This window comes from Pristiophorus japonicus, chromosome 17, assembly GCF_044704955.1.
Source record: "Pristiophorus japonicus isolate sPriJap1 chromosome 17, sPriJap1.hap1, whole genome shotgun sequence".
In the NCBI taxonomy this organism is placed as follows: Eukaryota; Metazoa; Chordata; class Chondrichthyes; family Pristiophoridae; genus Pristiophorus; species Pristiophorus japonicus.
In genome coordinates, this window is record NC_091993.1 from 25425197 (window position 1) to 25449877 (window position 24681).

General features: G+C 44.5%; 1 protein-coding gene across 4 annotated transcripts in view; it reads left to right on the forward strand.

The window, feature by feature from the left end:
* Nucleotides 1-211: 211 nt before the first annotated feature.
* The window catches only part of akap13 (A-kinase anchoring protein 13), a 185968-nt gene continuing 161498 nt past the window's right edge, over nt 212-24681 (forward strand). For all 4 annotated transcript variants that reach the window (XM_070858491.1, XM_070858494.1, XM_070858492.1 and 1 more), the window contains exon 1: nt 212-270. The gene's annotated coding sequence lies outside the window, so the exon portion shown is untranslated. The remainder of the gene's footprint in view (nt 271-24681) is intronic.

The following is a 24681-nucleotide window of genomic DNA, read 5'->3' on the forward strand; positions in this document are numbered from 1 at the left end:
TCATGTGTACGTCCAAGTACTTTTTAAATGTGGTGAGGGTTTCTGCCTCTACCACCCTTTTTCAGGGTGGTGGTTGTTCCAAATGTTGCTGTTCCAAACCATTTTGGCTGCCTGAGTATTCGCCGGGCTCGGTATCCTGGCTGAAAATGGATTATTCCCTCGCGGAGAGCGTTTTGTCCTGACTGTCTGTCTTTGCATTTCAGATTAGCCGAGAGAGCTGGTGTCCTGATCCCACGCTAGTGCAACCAAAGCCGAGTACCGAGGCAGCCGGTAAGTAAATCAACAGTGGGTGGCATCTTGTACCAAAATTGGATAGCGGGGTAGATGGGAATGCCGGCTTGAGTTCAGATATCTTGCTGTGCTGATGCTTGTAATGTATTTGCTTCATGGGTCTTTGCTTAAGAATTCATAGCGACACATTGTCATTTTCTGGCTGGCAAACAGTGACCAGTGGGGTGCCGCAGGGATCGGTGCTGGGTCCTCAACTATTTACAATCTATATTAATGACTTGGGTGAAGGGATCGAGTGTAATGTAGCCAAGTTTGCTGATGATACAAAGATGGGTGGGAAATCAAATTGTGAGGAGGGCACATAAAATCTGCAAAGGGATAATAGACAGGCTAAGTGAGTGGGCAACAATTTGGCAGATGGAGTATAATGTGGGCAAATGTGAGGTTATCTACTTTGGCACAAATAATAGAAAAGCAAATTATAATTTAAATGGAGAAAAATTGCAAAGTGCTGCAGTACAGAGAGACCTGGGGGTCCTTGTGCATGAAACACAAAAAGTGAGTATGCAGGTACAGCAAGTAATCAGGAAGGCAAATGGAATGTTGGTCTTTATTGCAAGGGGGAGAGAGTATAAAAGCAGGGAAGTCCTGCTACAACTGTACAGGATATTGGTGAGGCCACATCTGGAATACTGCGTACAGTTTTAGTCTCCGTATTTAAGGAAGGATATACTTGCATTGGAGGCTGTTCAGAGCAGGTTCACTAGGTTGATTCCAGCGATGAGGTGGTTGACTTAGGAGGATAGGTTGAGTAGGTTTGGCCTATACACATTGGAGTTCAGAAGAATGAGGGGTGATCTTATTGAAACATATGAGATGATGAGGGGGCTTGACGAGGTGGATGCAGAGAGGATATTTCCACTCGGGAAACTAAAACTAGGGGACATAGTCTTAGAATAAGGGGCCGCCTCATTAAAACTGAGATGAGGAGGAATTTCTTCTCAGAGGGTTGTCAATCTATGGAATTCTCTGCCCCAGAGAGCTGTGGAGGCTGGGTCATTGAATATATTTAAGGCGGAGATAGACAGATTTCTTGGAAAGAATTGAATGGCATGGAGGCAGCCATTTTAAATTAAATTGCGTATGCTCGGCAGAACATTTGGGTTTTTTTAAGGTGAAGAAATGAACACTTTTCCCACTGTTGACACCCTATCTTGATGTAAACCGTCCTCCAATTTGCCCCAACAATGCGTCTCCAGGCCATTCTGATGCCATCGCCCCCATCACGAGCAGGTGGGATGTGATTGAACTGTATAAAACACTGGTTAGGCCACAGCTGGAGTACTGCGTGCAGTTCTGGTCATCGCATTACAGAAAGGATGTGATTGCACTAGCGAGGGTACAGAGGAGATTTACAAGGATGTTGCCTGGACTGGAGAATCTTAGCTATGTGGACAGATTAGATAGGCTGGGTTTATTTTCCTTGGAAAAGAGGAGTCTGAGGGGAGACCTCATTGAGGTGTATAAAATTATGTGGGCCTAGATATAGTGGATAGAAAGGGCCTATTTCCCTTAGCAGAGGGGTCAACAACCAGAGGGCATAGATTTAAAGTAATTGGTAGGAAGTTTAGATGAGATTTGAGGAACAATTTTTATCCAGAGGGTGGTGGGGTTCTGGAACTCACTGCGTGAAAGGGTGGGAGAGGCAGAAACCCTCACCGCATTTAAAAGTACTTTTAATGTGCACTTGAAGTGCCGTTACCTACAGGGCTACGGACCAAGAGCTGGGAATTGGGATTAAGCTGGATAGGTATTTGTCGGCCGGCACGGACACAATGGGCCGAAATGGCCTCCTTCCGTTCTGTAAACTTCTATGATTCTATCCCGCAGCAGTGGCACCATTTCCCATTTCCCATGTCGGTCTTTGTTTCTGTGAAGTTAGCAAATTGTTTGCCGGTTTTTTGAGGGGTGGGGGAGCGGGTTGTGGGCCTATGCCCAAGAAGCCTGCCGTATACAAGTGCTCAATCTCGTTTCAAGTGGAATTCTTATAATCGGAGCTGAGACTGGGCTGGGGTTCAACCCATTATTGTAGTGAGAGGATTGTGTTCAAAGCAAGCAGTTGCCACCCAACCCCCAGGGGATATCCGTCTCACCGTGGAATGATCTCCTGAATAGTTATTTCAGAATTTTTGAACTGAGCAGTACTTTGGAGTTGGTCCAATTTTTTTTTTTAAATGCTTTTTGCAGTGTGCATAAAATGTCATGTGATGTCAATTTTCTTTCCACCATCAAGTCATGGAAGAAAGAAAGACTTGCATTTATGTCGCGCCTTTCACGACCACCGGACGTCTCAAAGCACTTTAGAGCCAATGAAGTACTTTTGGAGTGTAGTCACTGTTGTAATGTGCGAAACGCAGCAGGCAATTTGCGCACAGCAAGCTCCCACAAACAGCAATGTGATGATCACCAGATAATCTGTTTTTGTTATGTTGATTCAGGGATACATATTGGCCCCAGGACACTAGGGAGAACTCCCCTGCGAAATAGTGCCATGGGATGTTTTATTTATGTCCACCCGAGAGGGCAGACGGCACCTCCGACAGTGCAGCGCACCCTCAGCACTGCACTGGAGTGCCAACCTGGAGTGAGACTTGAACTCCACAACTTACTGACTCAGCTACAGCTGATAGTAAAAAAAAAAGCTGTGATAAGTTGACGGTTGAAGAATGGATAAATGTTTGGATTTGTTTGTTTGGAAGGTTTCCTGAGTCCACAGTTGGGTGCTGGTTGCATATAAGCAATGAGTTTGTGTAAGGAATCAGGCTGACTCAGGCATATACCACACATCACTTTTTTACCCATCATTATATGTAATCACATGTAAATTTATAGCTGCTCTTTGCAAATTATTTTGCATATTTTATTGTGGCTTCAGCCTTAAGACTACAGCACTCCCTTGACAACCATCACGATGGCACAAAAATTTGGCTGAGCCAAATTTGACTGCTGTACGAATGATCAAACAAGCCCAATTTAGGCCTCGCTGGGTTCAGAAAATCGTTAATCAAGTCATCCTGACTCTTGAATACAGTTCAAGTACTCAGCTAATTTAAATAAGTCCTGTTAGATAGTATTGTACGTTGGAAGGGAAGGATTGGGAGTCGGATAGCAATTAAATAATCGAAACTTGCTCACTTAACAATAGATCCTTCTGTAGAGCGGAGAGAGAAAGCACATCTGGTTGCTTTCCAGGCACTCGGACTATACAACACTTGTACTGGGGGTTCTGAGAATAAGGCTTGGCTAACAGTGAGATACTTATCACAGATTCACACGTGAAGCTGATCAGATTAACTCAGTCATGGATGAAATGTGGCCAAATTCATGAGTTGTATATTTATTCAACATGACATAGAGGCCTCATAATTCTACTTGTAACTTTCCTTGAATGTTGCATTAGTTGCTTTCTGTACCCTTTTGTGGCTGCTATTCTGCAGTGGTGATGATGGGTTGCTTTTAACTATTGGAGCTGTTTCAAAATGGGATCCAAATGTGTGTTGCTAGACTTTTGTGTAGATACAAATATGGAAATTATAATTCAAGCCACTTCAATGTTGTGCAGCGCTCTTAATGCATCACCTCCATTTGCTCCCACCCCATCATCATCATAGGCAGTCCCTCGAGTCGAGGGTGACTTGCTTCCACGCCAAAAAGTTCACAGGTGTTTCAATGAAGGACCTAATGCTCCAGATCCAAAACCAAATCCTGAAGGGTGGAAGATGCCTGTGCGTGGAATTTTAACATGTGGTGGCCATTGCACATCAGCCACCACACGGGCTTGACAGAGCTAGGTCTTGGTCCAGTGGCAATGGTTATCCAAGACGACTCGAGACCAGCTCTGCTGCACGGACCTAATGCGCACATATCACAGTGTGGGTTGGACTATGTGGTCTATGACTGCAGGTCAAGAAATATAATTTTGACAAGGTCCCACACAAGAGATTAGTGTGCAAAATTAAAGCACATGGTATTAGGGGTAATGTATTGACGTGGATAGAGAACTGGTTGGCAGACTGGAAGCAAAGAATAGGAATAAACGGATCCTTTTCAGAATGGCAGGCAGTGACTAGTGGGGTACCGCAAGGTTCAGTGCTGAGACCCCAGCTATTTACAATATGCATTAATGATTTAGACGAAGGAATGAAGATAATATCTCCAAGTTTGGAGATGACACTAAGCTGGGTGGCAGTGCAAGCTGCGAGGAGGATGCCAAGAGGTTGCAGGAGGACTTGGACAGGCTAGGCGAATGGGCAAATGCATGGCAGATGCAGTATAATGTGAATAAATGTGAGGTTATCCACTTTGGTGGCAAAAACAGGAAGGCAGATTATCTGAATGGTGACAGATTAGGAAAAGGGGAGGTGCAATGAGACCTGGGTGTCATGGTACATCAGTCATTGAAGGTAGGCATGCAGGTACCGCAAGCAGTGAAGAAAGCAAATGGCATGCTGGCCTTCATAGTGAGGGGATTTGAGTAACTAACATAACAGCAAATTCTTCAATCTAGTGTCATAAAGGTTATAACGCTCTCACCACACACGTTTAGGAACACAGTCAGTATCACTTTTTCTCCAATTTGAAGGAACATGTCGGAAAGCTTCTCACAGTCACCTTTATACCCTACCACAATTCTAGCGGTATTGTCAATAAGTGGCAGGCAGGTAGCGGGTTGTAACGTCCAAGTCAGTAAGTCAGCCCAAGTTTGTGGTCTCGTGTTATTGGGCCACCCACCCCAGCCCCCGGCCCCAAATTGAAATACAAATACTCCCAACCATCAAAGGTTCGAGACATCTCTCTCCCGTTGGAATGGATTCTATTTTATCGGATGAGTTTACCTGGCTCGTGGATGTGGAAAGATATCTCCACGGTGCCCAGACAACACACACAATATAAATAAATAGTCTCGCTCTATCCATGTAAAATCACACTGACTGCCGTAGATTTATTTCCCTGAGGTTATTTTAAGGTTTGTGTGGTCTGGAGTTGCAAAGAGAAATTCCATTCTCAAAGGATTAGGGCCTTGCTGTTTTGACTGGATAGGTGCCAATATTTACAGATCAGTTCAGCAAAAACTACGTACAAAGCCAGATTTATTTTTAGGACAGGGGTTGCCATTCAACTGCTTTAATTAGTGGCACGGTTTTTGATGCCTGTAGCTGCAGGTAAAACCAGAAAGAGACGAGAAAGCCTTTCTCTTTATAGCTTTTTCTTTTCCGTTCTGTTCCTTTCCCTTCCCCTCCCCCCATCCCTGTCCTTCAGGTGCTGGCCTGTGCTAAGGTATAGTTTTATAGCAGCCAATATCCTTCCTGTACCTCAACCTGAGTACACCACAATACAACAGTGATGGCACTTCAAAAGTGCTTCATTGGCTGTAAAGTGCTTTGGGATGTCCTGAGGTCGTGGAAGGTGCTATGTAAATGCAACTTTTCCTTTCTTTCTAGCCATTCTTCATGTGTAGCATCAACAAGCTATTTAACCGTGAAGGGCACCATGACCGAGCTCGATCTGCCCCTTGCCTGGCATCCAAACACGTGCCCACATTCCATCAGGAGATAGTGATCAGGACCAGAAACCCAAGCTGCTTCTCTTACTCTACCAACCCAGGGTTCCGAGCCAATTGAAACAGCCCTGCTCTAAAGAAAGATCGACTTGCATTTCTTTCGCGCCTTTCACGACCACCGGATGTCTCAAAAGAGCTTTACAAGCCAATTAAGTATTTTTGGAGTGTAGTCACTGTTGTAATGTGGGAAACACGGCAGCCAACTTGCGCACAGCTAGCTCCCACAAACAGCAATGTGATGATGACCAGATAAACTGTTCTTGTTATGTTTGATTGAGGGATAAATATTGGCCAGGACGCCGGGGATAACTCCCCTGCTCTTCTTCAAAATAGTGCCATGAGATCTTTTGAGTAGTCAAGTCGAGAGTTAACAAAGGCATGAATGAAGGTTTCAGCAACGGATGAGCTGAGGCAGGGGCGGAGACGGGCGATGTTACAGAGGTGGAAATCGGCGGTTTTAGTTTTGATGCGGGTATGTGGTTGGAAGATCATTTCGGGGTCAAATATGACACCAAGATTGCAAACAATCTGGTTCAGCCTCAGACAGATGCTTGGGAGAGGGATGGAGTCCGTGGCTAGGGAACGGTGTTTGTGGCAAGGTCCAAAGACAATGGCTTCGGTCTTCCCAATATTTAATTGGAGAAAATTTCTGCTCATCCAGTACTGGATGTCAGACAAGCAGTTTGACAATGTAGAGACCGTGGAGGGGTCGAGAGAAGTGGTGGTGAGGTAGAGCTGGGTGTTGTCAGTGTTCATGTGGAAACTGATGTACCGGAGAGCTAATTCAGCAGGGCCCAGGGATTGAACCTGTGACCTGCCTGGCCTGTTTGAGTGAAAGTGATAAGGTCCAGATTAGTTGAACATCGAATATGTTGATGTATCTTCCTTGTTGCATCGAGTACACAGCACAGAATGTGGCCACTTGGCCCACCTGGTCTATGCCAGCGTTTATGCTCCACACAAGCGTTCTCTCACCCTACTTCCTTCCAATGTAAGCTGTGGCTCAGTGGGCAAGCACTCTCGCCTGAGTCAGTAGGTTGTGGGTTCATGTCTCACTCCAGGGACTTGAGCACAAAAATCTAGGTTGACACTCCAGAGCAGTGCTGAGGGAGTGCTGCACTGTCGGAGGTGCCATCTTTCAGATGAGACGTTAAACCTAGGGTCCCATCTGCTCTCCCAAGTGGATGTAAAAGATCCCATGGCACTATTTCGAAGAAGAGCAGGGGAGTTATCCCCGGAATCCTGGCCAATATTTATCCCCAATCAACATAATAAAAACACATTATCTGGTCATTATCACATTGCTGTTTGTGGGAGCTTGCTGTGCGCAAATTAGCTTTTCCCACATTGCAACAGTGACTACACTCCAAAAGTACTTCATTGGCTGTAAAGCGCATTGAGACGTCCGGTGGCTGTATAAGGTACTATATAAATGCAAGTCTTGTTTTACTACAGATTTAATAGCAATTTAAAAAAAGATATAACATTCAATAATTGAAGGGATGTCGTCAGAATTTTAATAGTTTTGATTTATAAACAACAATGAAATCTTGGGGGTGGGCGGGAAGAATTAATTTCGGGCTCTGGATGGGACAGTGAACCCAGGCATTACCCAGTCAAGTGGATGTTAAGAGCTGCATGGGTAGGCGGGAGGGCTGGTATCCTTAAAGTCTGAATTAACTTCTTCATTCAAACTTATTTTGTCACTGTGTGAGGTCTCCAAGTTAGGGGGAAAGACTGCAGGACTTGAAAACGTTGAATGAATTACACTTCCATTGGTGGTTTTTAGGTGTCCTTTATAGTTTATCCCAACTTAGCCCAGTGCGTCTGATTTCCAGATTCTGGATCTGGTTATTCATTCATACCACCTGGAGTCTGGTTTATAGAATTTGTAAAAAAAAACAACATCCCTCAAAATATTTATTAAAATTCTTTCTCTCCTTCCTTTGATCTAATTCTCTCAGTTTTGTGTAAACTTAACGAATATTCTACCTTCTTTCTTCATGCTGCAGCAAAGTGCTTAATGCAACATATGTACCCAGTTTGATGCGTGGTATTGACAGTCCTGCTCATTATTTGGAAGGATTTTGTGCTCCTTTGTGAAGGATGCTAGTGCAGGAAATAGAACACCTTCCATCTCCGAATTCCAGTGTTGTCATCAAGCGCTCCCACTCACCTGTAACCTGAGTTAGATGCAGAGTAAAGCTTCCTTCTATACCGCACGAACAATGGGACTTGCGTCCACTTGAGAGAGCAGATGGTGCCTTGGTTTGACGTCTCATCTGAAAGACAGCACCTCCAACAGTGCAGCACTCCCTCAGTACTGCACTGGAGTGTCAGCCTAGATTTTCTTTTTGTGCTCAAGTCCCTGGAGTGGGACTTGAACCCGCAACCTTCTGACTGAGGCGAGAGTGCTACCCACTGAGCCTCAGCTGACACAGGTAGCTGCAGGCTGTGCGATGGTGCTTTGACTGAAGACTGCAAGTGCAGAGCTTTATACTAGAGCAATAGTCTAACGGTTTACGGTTATGGAGAAACACTATTTCCCTGTGCAGTTTATTGCCTGGGTCCGCGATGCTTCTGTTGTCGATCAGCAGCTTCCCGAGCTGCTGCTAATTCATACCCTTCCCCACCCACCAACCTGATGAGCTGCACTCGAGGACGACATCTGGCAAGCGACATCAACTGAGTTAAGTTGCCAAATTGCACATGTGGTGTCCTTCACCTCAAAGGAGACTCACGAACCATTTGCCTTTTTGTTTGATGGGAGTCGATGAAAAATAAAAGCAAATGAAGGAAATCTCCAATTAAAATCAGAAAATGCTACAAATGTACAACTGGTCAAAAAATGCAAGGCGGGTTGGCATATTGGGCGCGATCTTTCCATCAACCAAGAACCTTGTGGAGTAAATCTGAGCCAGTAGCGCGTGATGAAAAGCCACAGTAATACAAACTGATTGAGGGAAGCATGCAGTCACAGAGGAGAAGAGGGAGGAGGTCACTTTGATAATTGGGTCCAACTCGTAATGTTAACCTGACCTTCCCTTTCTGCCGCTGACTGACCTGCTGTGAATTTCCAGTGTTTCTGTTCTCTGCCATGTTGTGTCATCTGCCATTGGCCATCGTGTGGAGTTTTTTCCAGTGTGCAGATATTGACAGCGAATTAATGTTTAAATGACTCCGCACTGTTGGTGTGGTCACCCTGAAGGCAGCGTAGCAATGGAGCTCACACAAAGACATTCACAATAATACAAAAACCCTGTCAACCTCTACGCATGCAAGTGTAGAAAACTGCGGAAAGCTAATCGGCTTCAAGCACCCCCCACCAAAAGACTGACAACTGAAGAAAGACACTGATTATAGGTCTGTGACATGTGAAAGCGAGTAATTACATGGGCTAATAAATTGAGGTGTAGGTACAGCCAGCATTCCTTAACTTGTATTGGAGAGAAAATACACCAAAGAGGAAATACTAATGTTAAAGAAAGACTTGCATTTATATCGTGCCTTTCACTACCACCGGATGTCGCAAAGCTCTTTACAGCCAATGAAGTACTTTTGACGTGTAGTCACTGTTGTAATGTGGGAAGTGCGGCAGCCAATTTGCGCACAGCAAGCTCCCACAAACAGCAATGTGGTAATGACCAGATAAACCTCCCTATTTCTATTCAGTGAAGCACTCTCTTCCTTCAGCCCTTAAAGTTCAAATTGATGTATTCTTCTCCACTCTCTGTTCATGTTGCCACCCTTTTCTCACTGCTCCTTCAGTTAATAAGAACATAAGAAATAAGAGCTGGAGTAGGCCATTCGGCCCCTCGAGCCTGCTCTGCCATTTAATGCCATCATGGCTGATCCGATCATGGACTCAGCTCCACTTCCCCGCCTGCTCCCCCTAATCCCTTATCCCCTTATCGGTTAAGAAACTGTCTATCTCTGTCTTAAATTTATTCAATGTCCCAGCTTCTACAGCTCTGAGGCAGAAAATTCCACAGATTCACAACCCTCTGAGAGAAGAAATTCCTCCTCATCTCTGTTGCTCATGCCCTCTAGTTCTAGTCTCCCCCATCAGTGGAAACATCCTCTCTGCATCCACCTTGTCCAGCCCCCTTATTATCTTTATATGTTTCGATAAGATCACCCCTCATTCTTCTGAATTCCAATGAGTAGGGGCTCAACCTTTCCTCATAAGTCCCTGTTGTCCACTGCTGCTCAGTTTCTGCCCCCTTATTTCTCCCCTTCATTCCCTCCCTCCTTCATTGTACCTCCTGCAGGTACTTGCCGATTTACGCTACGCATTGTAAGTGGGACTATTGCGTCCCTGTGAGAATTCCCACATGCAGTGTACAGTGGCTCGAATCCCAAAGCAGTAGCAGGACGTGGGCATGAATGGCATTGATGGGGCCCCAGAAAGGGGACCGTTGGCCTGTACGCACCACTGACTGACCCTGGCGCCACAGATACGCCAATAGCCCTATAGTTACCTTGCATTTATTCTGAGCCTGTGCAGGAGGAAATGGATTTTTCAACTTCCAGCAGTTTTTTTTTTTGTGTGAAGCCATTTCCTCCCTGGCACACAGTCACGATTGTGGTGTGTCAAGTCAAAAGCACGCTGAAAATGTAGATAAATTACATAATGAATATTTGCTTAGAGCCAGGGAATTCTGGGGCAGGTGAGGAATGCCACAATTTTGAGGTCCTGGGAAGGAACAAATTCAAATAAGAGACAATGCATCAAGTCTTGGCTTCAACACAGTGAAGAAGCGAGTGAGAGAAAGATCTTGTGGATTGATGAGTTGAGAATTTTCTTTTTACGCAGGGAGTTGTTGTGATCTGAAACACTCTGCCTGAATGGGCGGTGAAAGCAGATTCAATAGTTACTTTCCAAAGGAGAATTGGATAACTACTTGCACGGGGAAAATTTGCAGAGGTATTGGGGAAAGGGAAATTGGATATCTCTTTCAAAGAGCTGGCACTGACTGGTAAGATGGGCTGAGTGGCCTCCTTAACTAAAGAAGTTATGATGAACCTGTATAAAGCACTGGTTCGGCCTCAACTGCTGGAGTATTGTGTCCAATTCTGGGCACCGCACTTTAGGAAGGATGTGAAGGCCTGCGAGAGGGTACAGAAAAGATTTGCAAAAATGGTTCCAGGGATGAGACAGACTGGAGAAGCTGGGGTTGTTCTCTGGAGCAGAGAAGGTTGAGAGGAGATTTGATCGAGGTGTTCAAAATCATGAGGGTTCTGGACAGAGTAGATCGAGAGAAACTGTTCCCATTGGGGGAAGGGTCGAGAACCCGAGGACACAGATTTAAGGTGATTGGCAAAAAAAACAAAGGCGACATGAGGAAAAACTTTTTTACGCATAAGGGATGGTTTTCTAGACCAGTATGTCGAGGAACCAACTAGGGGGGAGGCCATCTTAGACTGGGTGTTGTGTAATGAGAGAGGATTAATTAGCAATCTCGTTGTGCGAGGCCCCTTGGGGAAGAGTGACCATAATATGGTGGAATTCTGCATTAGGATGGAGAATGAAACAGTTAATTCAGAGACCATGGTCCAGAACTTAAAGAAGGGTAACTTTGAAAGTATGAGGCGTGAATTGGCTAGGATAGATTGGCGAATGATACTTAAGGGGTTGACTGTGGATGGGCAATGGCAGACATTTAGAGACCGCATGGATGAACTACAAGAGTTGTACATCCCTGTCTGGCATAAAAATAAAAAAGGGAAGGTGGCTCAACCGTGGCTATCAAGGGAAATCAGGGATAGTATTAAAGCCAAGGAAGTGACATACAAATTGGCCAGAAATAGCAGTGAACCCGGGGACTGGGAGAAATTTAGAACTCAGCAGAGGAGGACAAAGGGTTTGATTAGGGCAGGGAAAATAGAGTACGAGAGGAAGCTTGCAGGGAACATTAAGACAGACTGCAAAAGTTTCTATAGATATGTAAAGAGAAAAAGGTTAGTAAAGACAAATGTAGGTTCCCTGCAGTCAGAATCAGCGAAAGTCATAACAGGAACCGAAGAAATGGAAGACCAATTGAACAAGTACTTTGGTTCGATATTCACTAAGGAGGACACAAACAACCTTCCGGATATAAAAGGGGTCAGAGGGTCTAGTAAGAAGGAGGAACTGAGGGAAATCCTTATTAGTCGAGAAATTGTGTTGGGGCAATTGATGGGATTGAAGGCTGATAAATCCCCAGGGCCTGATGGACTGCATCCCAGAGTACTTAAGGGGATGGCCTTGGAAATAGCGGATGCATTGACAGTCATTTTCCAACATTCCACAGACTCTGGATCAGTTCCTATCGAGTGGAGGATAGCCAATGTAACCCCACTTTTTAAAAAAGGAGGGAGAGAGAAAAAATAGGGAATTATAGACCGGTCAGCCTGACCTCAGTAGTGGGTAAAATGATGGAATCAATTATTAAGGATGTCATAGCAGCACATTTGGAAAGAGGTGACATGATAGGTCCAAGTCAGTATGGATTTGTGAAAGGGAAATCATGCTTGACAAATCTTCTGGAATTTTTTGAGGATGTTTCCAGTAGAGTGGGCAAGGGAGAACCAGTTGATGTGGTATATTTGGACTTTCAGAAGGCTTTCGACAAGGTCCCACACAAGAGATTAATGTGCAAAGTTAAAGAACATGGGATTGGGGGTAGTGTACTGACATGGATTGAGAACTGGAAGCAAAGAGTAGGAGTAAATGGGTACTTTTCAGAATGGCAGGCAGTGACTAGTGGAGTACCGCAAGGTTCTGTGCTGGGGCCCCAGCTGTTTACATCGTACATTAATGATTTAGACGAGGGGATTAAATGTAGTATCTCCAAATTTGCGGATGACACTAAGTTGGGTGGCAGTGTGAGCTGCGAGGAGGATGCTATGAGGCTGCAGAGTGACTTGGATAGGTTAGGTGAGTGGGCAAATGCATGGCAGATGAAGTATAATGTGGATAAATGTGAGGTTATCCACTTTGGTGGTAAAAACAGAGAGACAGACTATTATCTGAATGGTGACAGATTAGGAAAAGGGGAGGTGCAACGAGACCTGGGTGTCATGGTACATCAGTCATTGAAGGTTGGCATGCAGGTACAGCAGGCGGTAAGAAAGCAAATGACATATTGGTCTTCATAGCGAGGGTATTTGAGTACAGGGGCAGGGAGGTGTTGCTACAGTTGTACAGGGCCTTGGTGAGGCCACACCTGGAGTATTGTGTACAGTTTTGGTCTCCTAACTTGAGGAAGGACATTCTTGCTATTGAGGGAGTACAGCAAAGGTTCACCAGACTGATTCCCAGGATGGCGGGACTGACATATCAAGAAAGACTGGATCAACTGGGCTTGTATTCACTGGAGTTCAGAAGAATGAGGGGATCTCATGGAAACGTTTAAAATTCTGATGGATTTAGACAGGTTAGATGCAGGAAGAATGTTCCCAATGTTGGGGAAGTCCAGAACCAGGGGTCACAGTCTAAGGATAAGGGGTAAGCCATTTAGGACCGAGATGAGGAGAAACTTCTTCACCCAGAGAGTGGTGAACCTGTGGAGTTCTCTACCACAGAAAGTTGTTGAGGCCAATTCACTAAATATATTCAAAAAGGAGTTAGATGTAGTCCTTACTACTAGGGGGGTCAAGGGGTATGGCGAGAAAGCAGGAATGGGGTACTGAATGTTCAGCCATGAACTCATTGAATGGCGGTGCAGGCTCGAAGGGCCGAATGGCCTACTCCTGCACCTATTTTCTATGTTTTCTATGTTTCTATGAGTGGTTAGGATCTGGAATGTGGTGGTGGAGGCAGACTCAATCGTAGCTTTCAAAAGGAAATTGGATAAGTACCTGAAGGGAAAAAAAATTGCAGGGTTTCGGGGAAAGGGCGGGTGAGTGGGACGAGCTGAAGTGCTCTTGCAGAGAGCCGGCACGGGCCGAATGGACGCCTTCAGTGCTGTAACCATTTTGTGATTCTATCTTTCTGTAGCGTACATTGAATTTGTAGCTTGGAAGGAGTCTTTGAGGGAATGGCCAGGGGGCCAATGACCATTTTAGTATCGATTTAAATAGAGATGAGAGCAAAAGGAAAAGCCAGGCATGAGAAAAGCAGCACTCATTGAGACGTACCTTTTCGTGTACGTTGATCAGATTACTACAGCTTTAACAAAACAAAGTTGAGCCCTGAATTCAGGCGTGATGTATAGTGCTGTAGTGTGATTCCAAACGTTGTGCAGATAATTGATACTCCTGTATTCTGCTTTTCAACATTATGCATTAAATTTGCAACTGATCATTTTTGCTACTGTGATAAGGTAGGAAAAAGTGTGCCAGTTAAAAGCAATAAAGAAATTGAATGTACAAATATGACTGCGTATTGTGTACCTATGCAGAACACATTCCTGAAATTTATATTGAATATTGGAAGGAAGAAAGAAGGACTTGCATTTCATGACCTCAGGATATCCCAAAGTGCTTTACAGCCAATGAAGTAGTTTTGAAGTGTAGTCACTGGTGTAATGTAGGAAACAGGGCCAGCTAATTTCCGCACAAGCAAGCTCCCACAAACAGCAATGTGATAGCAACCAAATAATCTGGTTTTTTTTGTTATGTTGATTGAGGGATAAATATTGGCCAGGACACCGGGGATAACTCCCCTGCTCTTCTTCGAAATAGTGCCGTGGGATCTTTTACCTCCACCTGTGAGAGGGCAGACGGGGCCTCAGTTTAACGTCTCATCCGAAAGGCAGCACTGGAGTGTCAGCCTCGATTTTGTGCTCAAGTCCGTGGAGTGGGGCTTGAACCCACGACCTCCTGACTGGGAGAAGTGCGACCCACTGAGCTACAGCTGACCATGTATACTAACTGCCAAGATCCAAAACGCTATCCCGTGCACTGAATCCACTGCTCATTGCAATGTTTTCTACCCTAATTTATCCTTTCCCAGGGCACCAAATGGTGAAGCCCTTTACCTCAGTCTTTTCTTCCTCCTTCAATTCACAGGCTTGCAAAACACGAGCTTGGCATCCCCTAACCACCATTGCTTAATGCATCTCATCTTCCCTCCTACTCTTTCTAACCTTGGTGATGCCCTACACTGTGGGCCTTGGCTCTTCTTCCAGGTTTGACAAATAGAGGGAAAGCAAAGTTATTAATTCCTTCGAATGGAAAACTTTAGCTGTGAGGAAAGATTAGATAGGCTGAGGTTGTTTTCTTTGAAACAGAGGAGGCTGAAGGGAGATTTAATTGCAGTGTATAAAATGATGAGGGGAATAGATAGAGTGGATAGGAAGGACCTATTTCCCTTAGCAGAGTGGTCAATAGCCAGGGGGCATAGATTTAAAGTAATTGGTGGAAGGATTAGAGGGGAGATGAGGAAACATTTCTACCCTCAGAGAGTGATGGGAGTCTGGAACTCACTGCCTGAAAGGGTGGAAGAGGCAGAAACCCTCATCGCATGTAAAAAGTACTTGGATGTGCACTTGAAGTGCCGTAACCTACAGGGCTATGGACCCAGTGCTGGGAGGTGGGGTTAGGCTGGATAGCTCTTTTTCCACCGGCACAGACACGAAGGGCCGAATGGCCTCCTGTGTCGTAACTTTCTATGATTCTATGAAAACCCACTTCTGTATTTTTCAAGCTTTGTCCTTGTTTGCAAGCAGGGTCTGGCACAAGTCCCAGACCTCCAATTATTGCATCCTCCTCTCCTTCCCCACCCTATCCTGCAGAAGGGGCAGGTTTGCTGCACTGCAGGCTGAGTGCCAGTTATACATTCCCACAGTATCCAGCCCACTCAATGCAGCTCGCATGATCAACTCTCAAAGCTTTGTGAATGTTAAAATTGGACCAAACTACTTAATCAAAATAATTATGTTCCCAGCAGCCATAAATTTTCGAGATGTGATGATCATCTACTGTAATACCTAAAAATGGCAATGAGCAAGTCTTATTGTCATCATGAAACACTGTTGTTTGGAGCGCCCCATTATATGTCGCGTACCCACCCCCCTATCTTCCACAACCCCTTTCTGTTGGTGTTGGGTTGTAGGGGGCATCCTGTCCCTTCCCCAGTGCCCATCTTCACATGCTAGTCTAGGCAGTTAATGTTGGCACACTGCTCAACTATTTTTGGGGCAGAAGGGGGATGGTTCATAAGAACATAAGAAATAGGAGCAGGAGTAGGCCATATGGCCCCTCGAGCCTGCTCTGCCATTCAATAAGATCATAGCTGATCCGATCACTTCCCTGCCTGCTCCCCACAACCCTTACAATGGAACCCAATGCTGTTGTTACCCATCATCCATACACATGTGCTTTCCAACGGGGGTCATTTGAGAACGATCATGAGTAGGATCCCTAGTAGATGCAGCTCGCATGGTCAACTCACAAAGCTTTGTGAATGTTAAAATTAGATTAAACTACTAAGTCAAAATAATTATGCTCTCAGCAGCTGTAAAGTTTGGAGATGTGATAATCATCTACTGTAATAGCTAAAAGTGGCAATGAGCAAATTTTATTGTTGTCATGAAACCCCCCCGCCCAAAACACCACCAGGTCTCTGAGGTAAATTCTCACACCAGCTAATTCAACGCAGATCGTTGGCAGAATCTTCTTGGCTCCACTGCCTCGCAGGGTGCACTTACATGTGAACGGTGAGAACCATTATTCTTTTGAGATTAAAGAGCTTGACTCTGAAGACACCAGGATTTGCATTCTGCATTAAATCTCTTGCTATATCATCTCTCTCGTATTTCATGGCTCTCATAAAGGGAAGGTTGGTTAAGAAGAATGCAATGTGTGTAACAACTTCAGTAATGAACTCACTGAGGTGAAATGATACCCGATTTATCAAAAGTGCACTTGCAAACCCAGTCCTCCTCCAGTGACTTAGTTGGTGGGATCTGACTTGGACGTTGTTTTTATCAGCAGGGGGCAGTGTTGCTTCTCCTTTCTACAGGTGTGTTTGAGGTACAGGTATAAATCTCTTTTACCTGTACCTGAGATATAGAACTTTATCATGGAAAGTATGTTAATTTTGTTATAAAGTTATTAGCCCAAACTCTCAAGTTGTATTATACAGGGTATTGATGAGGCCATGCCTGGAGTACTGCGTACAAGTTTGGCCTCTGTATTTAAGGAAAGATATACTTGCATTGGAGGCTGTTCAGAGAAGGTTTGCTAGGTTGATGAGAGTGTTGACCTATGAGGATAGGTTGAGTAGGTTGGGCCTATACACATTGGAGTTCAGAAGAATGAGAGGTGATCTTATTGAAACATATAAGATGATGAGGGGGCTCGACAAGGTGGATGCAGAGAGGATAGTTTCACTCGTAGGGAAACTAAAACTAGGGGACATAGTCTTAGAATAAGGGGCTGCCCATTTAAAACTGAGATGAGGAGGAATTTCTTCTGAGGGTTGTAAATCTGTGGAATTCTCTGCCCCAGAGAGCTGTGGAGGCTGGGTCATTGAGTATATTTAAGGTGGAGATAGACAGATTTTTGAGCGACAAGGGAGTAAAGAGTTATGGGGAGCGGGCAGGGAAGTGGAGCCAAGTCCATGATCAGATCAGCCATGATATTGAATGGCGGAGCAGGCTCGAGGGGCCAAATGGCCGACTCCTCCTATTTCTTATGTTCTTATGTTCTTATGTGCTGCTAAAGAATAGAAGGAAGGCTTGGGTTATGTCCTTCCACCCAAAATGCACCGTCTGATGGAAGCTGTAGTATTTCTTTGGTTGCACACCAGATCCAGTGGTTCAAGCAATAAGATTTTGTTATAATTTAATATTTCTTACAAAGGTCAAATTTTCCTGTTAAATATTGGGAGGTCAACTTTGGGCTGCCAATACAAACTCTGTTTTCCTGCAGGCAGTCATCACCATTTCTCTCTGTTTGATGCGCGCCCTGTGTACTGAGTCCTATGACTTCTTGTTCCTTCCTCTCCCTCCATCTATGGAGGAACTCCTTTGGGTGGAGTAGTTGTAGGAAGCTGCGGGGTCAGATGAGTAACCGGGAAACAAATATTCGAAAACTAAATGTGAGTACAGCAAAGTTTTAGGGGAACAAAAATGTGAAATCTTGAAAAGAATTGGGCTTTTGGAGTGTAAAAACTGTGAAGGTGGAGAGTGGACCTGATTATGAGCATGTTTATCTTCTCTATATAAGGTATCTTTGTGTACGCACTCCCAATGATGAACATTTGACCTCAAGTAGGATGTGGAAATGTTCTGCCCCGAGTAGGATAAGGGTTGTATGTACAGAAAGAGTTCATCAACACCGATCAATATCGAAATCGGGGAGTATTGCGAGCTTAGCTCAGATGCGAGCATAATGATCTTGCCCCTGGGTCCGAAGCTTGAGAGTTTAAATCCACACCAGCAATTGAGTGTATAATCTAAGAGCTGTCCTTCAGATGTGATGGTAAATCAAGATCCCATTCAACTGAATATTAACCATAGAATGGAGAGATAGCAGGGTTGATACACTGCGATCCAGTGACTAAAATGGCATTCTCCTTCTCGACCTGTCTTGAAGTCCACTGGAGAATCACTTGCTGACCTGTTTCATGCAAGGATATGGCAGCATAGTGGCTGTCCGCTTTAGATGTCTGTTCTACCTTGCATTCTGTGTAGATTCCAGCCTTGGCAAGGTTACTCTTAGTGTCAGCAGTAGTTCAGTGGGGAGCACTCTCGCCTCTGAGTCAGAAGGTTGTGGGTTCAAGTCCCACTCCAGGGACTTGAGCACATAAATCTAGGCTGGCACTCCCAGTGCAGTGCTGCACTGTCGGAGGTGCCGTCTTTCAGATGAGATATTAAACCGAGGCCCCGTCTGCTCAGGTGGATATAAAACATCCCACGGCACTATTTCGAAGAAGAGCGGGGGAGTTCTCCCCAGTATCCTGGCCAATATTTATCCCTTAATCAACGTGACAAAAACAGATTATCTGGTCATTACCACATTGCTGTTTGTGGGAGCTTGCTGTGCACAAATTGGCTCCAGCATTTCCACATTACAACAGTGCCTACCCTCCAAAAGTACTTCATTGGCTATAAAGCACTTTGAGATGTCCAGTGGTCGTCAAAGGCACTATATAAATGCAAGTCTTTCGTTCTATCTCCACCCAGCCATGCCTATGTGCCTCTGGATTGGTGGCAAAGGGCACCAATCAGGAGCAGTCAGGGAGTAAATGGCCCATGAAAGTAAAACAATGAAGGAATCGGAAACAAGTGGCATAGACACTGGATTATCAGAGGATGAATGTAGTTCGAGATGAACATTTCACACGGAGGGTTATTAGAACATGGAATACTTCATCACAAGTGGATTGTGAGACAGAGACCAGAGCATCATTCAAAAGGTAATTGGCTAAGTAGTCAAAAATGGAGAATATAAAAGGAAATGGCAAAACCGTGATGAGTGGTTAGGATCTGGAATGCACGGCCTAAAAGGGCGATGGAGAGAGACTCAATATTGGCTTTCAAAGGGGAATTGGATAAGTACCTGAAGGAAATAATTAGCAGGGCTATGGGGAAAGGGCGGGGGAGTGGGACGAGCTGAAGTGCTCCCGCAGAGAGCCGGCACGGGCTCGACGGGCCGAATGGCCGCCTCCTGTGCTGAAAAGAAAAGTGGGATTAGGGTAGATGAAGAGCGATACTGCCACAGCTGCAATGGGCTAAAGGGCTGCTTCCCATGCTGTGATTTCTGTGTGGCCCACCCCTACCGAGTCTGCTATGAAAAGCAAAAAGGTCTTGGAACAGAAATATGAAAGATGTCAAGTTCGAACATTGACATTGGAGGCATGAGGCTTGATTTCAACACCATGAGGAGGCAGAGATAAAGGATGTAGGACAAGGCAGCTTGGTTGGAACAAACTAAGTCCAGGGCTGCACTGACCATGCTGACATCCATCAAGTGGCAGCAAGATAGAACTCTCGTATCGACAAAACGTTTTCCGATATCCTGTCCAGGAGTCCAGAAAGGCATTGGGGTCTCCCAGATATTGGAGCAGTATTAGATGGATGTTATATAGAGTGAAGGGTTATTTCTCATGAGTGATGCAAAATACACAATAGGAACATAAGAACATAAGAAATAGGAACAGGAGTAGGCCATACGGTCCCTCGAGCCTGCTCCGCCATTCAATAAGATCATGACTGATCTGATCATGGACTCGGCTCCACTTTCATGCCCGCTCTCCATAACCCCTTATCCCCTTATCGTTTAAGAAACTGTCTATTTTTGTCTTAATTTAATTCAATGTCCCAGCTTCCACAGCTCTCTGAGGCAGCGAATTCCACAGATTTACAACCCTCCGAGAGAAAAAATGTCTCCTCATCTCAGTTTTAAATGGGCGGCCCCTTATTCTAAGATCATGCCCTCCAGTTCTAGTCTCCCCCATCAGTGGAAACATCCTCTCTGCATCCACCTTGTCAAGCCCCCTCATAATCTTACACGTTTCAATAAAATCACCTCTCATTCTTCTGAATTCCAATGAGTGGAGGCCCAACCTACTCGACCTTTCCTCATAAGTCAACCCCCTCATCCCCGGAATCAATCTAGTGAACCTTCTCTGAACTGCCTCCAAAGCAAGTATTTCCTTTCGTAAATATGGAAACCAAAACTGCACACAGTATTCCAGGTGTGGTCTCACAAATACTTTGTATAGCTGCAGTAAGACTTCCCTGCTTTTATACTCCATTCCCTTTGCATTAAAGGCCAAAATTCCATTGGCCTTCCTGATCACTTGCTGTACCTGCATACTATCTTTTTGTGTTTCATGCACAAGTATCCCCAGGGCCCGCTATACTGCAGCACTTTGCAATCTTTCTCCATTTAAATAATAACTTGCTCTTTGATTTTTTTTCTGCCAAAGTGCATGACCTCACACTTTCCAACATTATACTCCATCTGCCAAATTTCTGCCCACTCACTTAGCCTGTCGATGTCCTTTTGCAGATTTTTTGTATCCTCCTCACACATTGTTTTTCCTCCCATTTTTGTATCGTCAGCAAATTTGACTACGTTACACTCAGTCCCTTCTTCCAAGTCGTTAATATAGATTGTAAATAGTTGGGGTCCCAGCACTGATCCCTGCGGCACCCCACTAGTTACTGATTGCCAACCAGAGAATGAACCATTTATCCCGACTCTCTGTTTTCTGTTAGTTAGCCAATCCTCTATCCATGCTAATATATTACCCCCAACTCCATGAACTTTTATCTTGTACAGTAACCTTTAATGTGACACCTTTTCAAATGCCTTCTGGAAGTCCAAATACACCACATCCACTGGTTCCTCTTTATCTACCCCGTTTGTTACATCCTCAAAGAACTCCAGCAAATTTGTCAAAACATGACTACCCCTCATAAATCCATGCTGACTCTGCCTGACTGAATTTTGCTTTTCCAAATGTGCTTCTTTAATAATGGACTCCCAACATTTTCCAAACCACAGATGTTGGGCTAACTGGTCTATAGTTTCCTGCTTTTTGTCTGCTTCCGTTTTTAAATAGGGGCATTACATTTGCAGTTTTCCAATCTACAGAAAATATCCAAAGCTTTTTAGAAGTGGGCCATGTCCCTTTAAATGAATAAGACTAACAACTCTGAAGAGACCATATTTAATGCTGTACACAGAATCCTGATGAGATTCAATGTTTAAACCTTGTTGTGACAACTGTAGTTATAGCTTTTAGTTGGGCTGCACCTGGTGATATAATTCCTGTTTACTGCAAACTAATACACCCCTTCCTGGTGTACACAAACAGCAGAAGAGAGAACCTTCAATTTAAGCTTGACTAAACATTTTCTGTTTTGACAAGTTCTTAGTTTGGGCTGCCTGATGCATAATTACTCCACAGAAAAAGCAGAGCATTAAACAAGCCGTTGAGCATTGATGAGCATGTCTGTGCTACACTGGGCAGACCAGGTTGGGTGACGTTGAAAATGTCAAGATCGATGCAGTTGACGAAGGCCAGTCATTCATCTGGGGGGGAAAAAACCATCGCAGTGACCAAATGTTTCGTTTTTTTATTAAACTATTCCAATAATTTTGCCCCCACTACCTTCGCTAGGATTCCATTCCCACGCATTGAACACTCTGTAAAGAATTGCTTCCTGCCAATAGTTCTACACTTGAATCTGTTCCCTCTTGTACTACTGGCGTAGCTTAGTTTGAAGTTGCATCTTAGATGTACCTTTCCAATACTATATATCTGTGTGAATCTAAATCAGATCTCCTATGGCAGCGCGCAGTGCCAGTGGACACATTGAGGTGGAGGGAAGTACGTGTGAAGCATACTCATTGAGTGCAATATACAATTTTTTTTTAAAGTCTTGCATTTCTGTAGTGCCTTTCACAACCTCAGGATGTCCCAAAGCGCTTGACAGCCAATAAAGTATTTTTCCACTATTTCTGAGTCTTCTGCAAATGGTTTGCAGCTTAGTATTTACGTAGTATACTTTTGGACAACTGTGTTTTCGGTGGAGAAACATTTGTATTTAACTGTCAGTTGGTTAACAATTTTAGTCACTGTTGTAATGTAGGAAATGCGGCAGCCAATTTGTGCACAGCAAGCTCCCACAAACAGCAATGTGATAACGACCAGATAATCTGTTTAGTGATGTTGGTTTAGGAATAAATATTGGCCCAGAACACCGGGGATAACTCCCCTGCTCTTCTTCAAATAGTGGATCTTTTACATTTCACCCAAGAGCAGGCCTCGGTTTAACGTCTCATCTGAAAAATAGCACCTCCGACAGTGCAGCCCTCCCTCAGCACTGCACTGGGAGTGTCAGCCGAGATTGTTGTGCTGAAATCTCTGGAGTGGGACTTGAACCCACAACCTTCTGACTCAGAGGTGAGAGTTGACTTTGTATAACGTCATCTCTTCATTGTCCCCCTTTCAAAGTAAAATAACCCAAGTTGCTCTGATACTCTGAGTCAGTCGAGTGTCTCTTTTCTCCGCATCCCACCCTCCAGCCCAGTGTCTCCCCTGTGACATCATTTATTTTTAATGACTTCATGTGGAATTTATTTTTCTGCAATGTTTCAAGTGGAATTTATTTTAATATTCCTATAGATTTGGTTTGCATGCAGGACGTGTGCGTACATTCTATAAAATGTATTTATTCTATAAAATAAGAGAGAAAATGCTGGAAATACTAGCAGGTCGAGCAGCATCTGTGGAGAGAGAAAGAGTTAACGTTTCAGGTCAATCGACCTGAAACATTAACTCTGTTTCTCTTTCTACAGATGCTGCCTGACCTGCTGAGTGTTTCCAGCATTTTCAGATTTCCCGCAAACGCAGTATTTTGCTGCTGTTTTTATTTTTTGGGTAGAGCATAAAAAGGATGTTCCTCAGTGGGATATTACCAGCATCTCTGCAGGTGGAGTCCATTGCCCGAGTATGTAAAACTGTTTGCCACTGTTTGCCTCAAGCAAACCTGGATTAGTCAGGAAGGGCGTGGTAGCATGTATTTTGATTTTATTTGCCGTGTGCATGCGTGGGACAGGAGACCGTTTGCACAGCAAATGTTTTTTTTTAAAAAAAGGAGCTTTTCCTGCGTAGTTTTCAACTATCAGAATCAGAGCAACTGGTGAGCTCCAGCAAGCAGACCGGTGACAATTCCCGTCACTTGCACAGAGTATCCGACCCTGAAACAGCCCGCCGCTGGGACAATCTTCAGGAGCGGTTCTGCTGGCAAGAACAGGTCGGCTTCTCCAGTCTCCACCTGTACAGCGAGGGAACTACCACCAGGGCTTCAGCTTTCAGGTGAAGGGAGCTTAAAGTAGGATGTCTGCAACAGGCTGCTACTGACGGCTGCAAATGAGCCGACCACCCAGCTTCTCTCTCGGCGAGGTAAAGGGTGCCCCAGGGCAAATGACAACTCCATGAGAGAGTCAGTTTGTTTGTGCGTGTTTCTGTCTGTCATAGTTTGCAGGGTTGGTTGTATTGAAAACCGTGCGAACCCTAGATGCAAACTTCCTTCCAAAGAATAGTTTGCCAAAATTGATCATGTTGTTTACTGGATCCTACAACGCGAGTTAAAGAAATCAGTTGCTTTTTGGGTCAATGCGGCAATGAATGGTGATAAGTGGAGCGTCCCCTATTAATTCAGGTCGTGTAAATGCTGGTTTCTGTTACCTTTCTCCACTTTGGACCATGCATTTTAGGGGAAATATTTGTGCCTCTTTCACCCACTTTCTTCCCCCCCCCCCCCCCTTCTCCTTACCTCCCCCCTTCTCCTACCCCTCCCTCCCACCTCCTCCTCCTCCTCCTCCTCCTACCCCCACCCCACTCCCCAACACAAAAAAAATCGAATTTGGAACTGACATTAAATATTCAGTATGTGCCCTCTAAGCTGTTTATGCCTTATGGTCACAGAGAATATATTTATGCATTTCCAACTGTGCTTTAAAAGAAAGACTTGGATTTATATAGAGCCTTTCATGACCACCGGACGTCTCAAAGCATTTTGCAGCCGATTGAGTACTTTTGGGATGCAGTCACTCGTAATGTAGGAAATGCAGCATCCAGTTTGCGCACAGCAAGCTCCCACAGCATTGCGATAGTTACCAGATAATCTGTTTCGGAAGCAAGTGTGCTACCCACTGAGCCACAGCTGACACTGTGTTGCACAGTCACAAGTTACCTTTCAGTTAGCTTAATGAAAGTTGTCTCGACTATTTCTGAGTCTTCTACAAATGGTTTGCAGTCTAGTATTTACGTACTATACTTTTGGACAACTGTGTTTTTGGTGGAGAAACATTTGTATTTAACTGTCAGTTGGTTAACAATTTCATTTTAGGATTGTTAACTGTAGTCAATACGCGAGTTT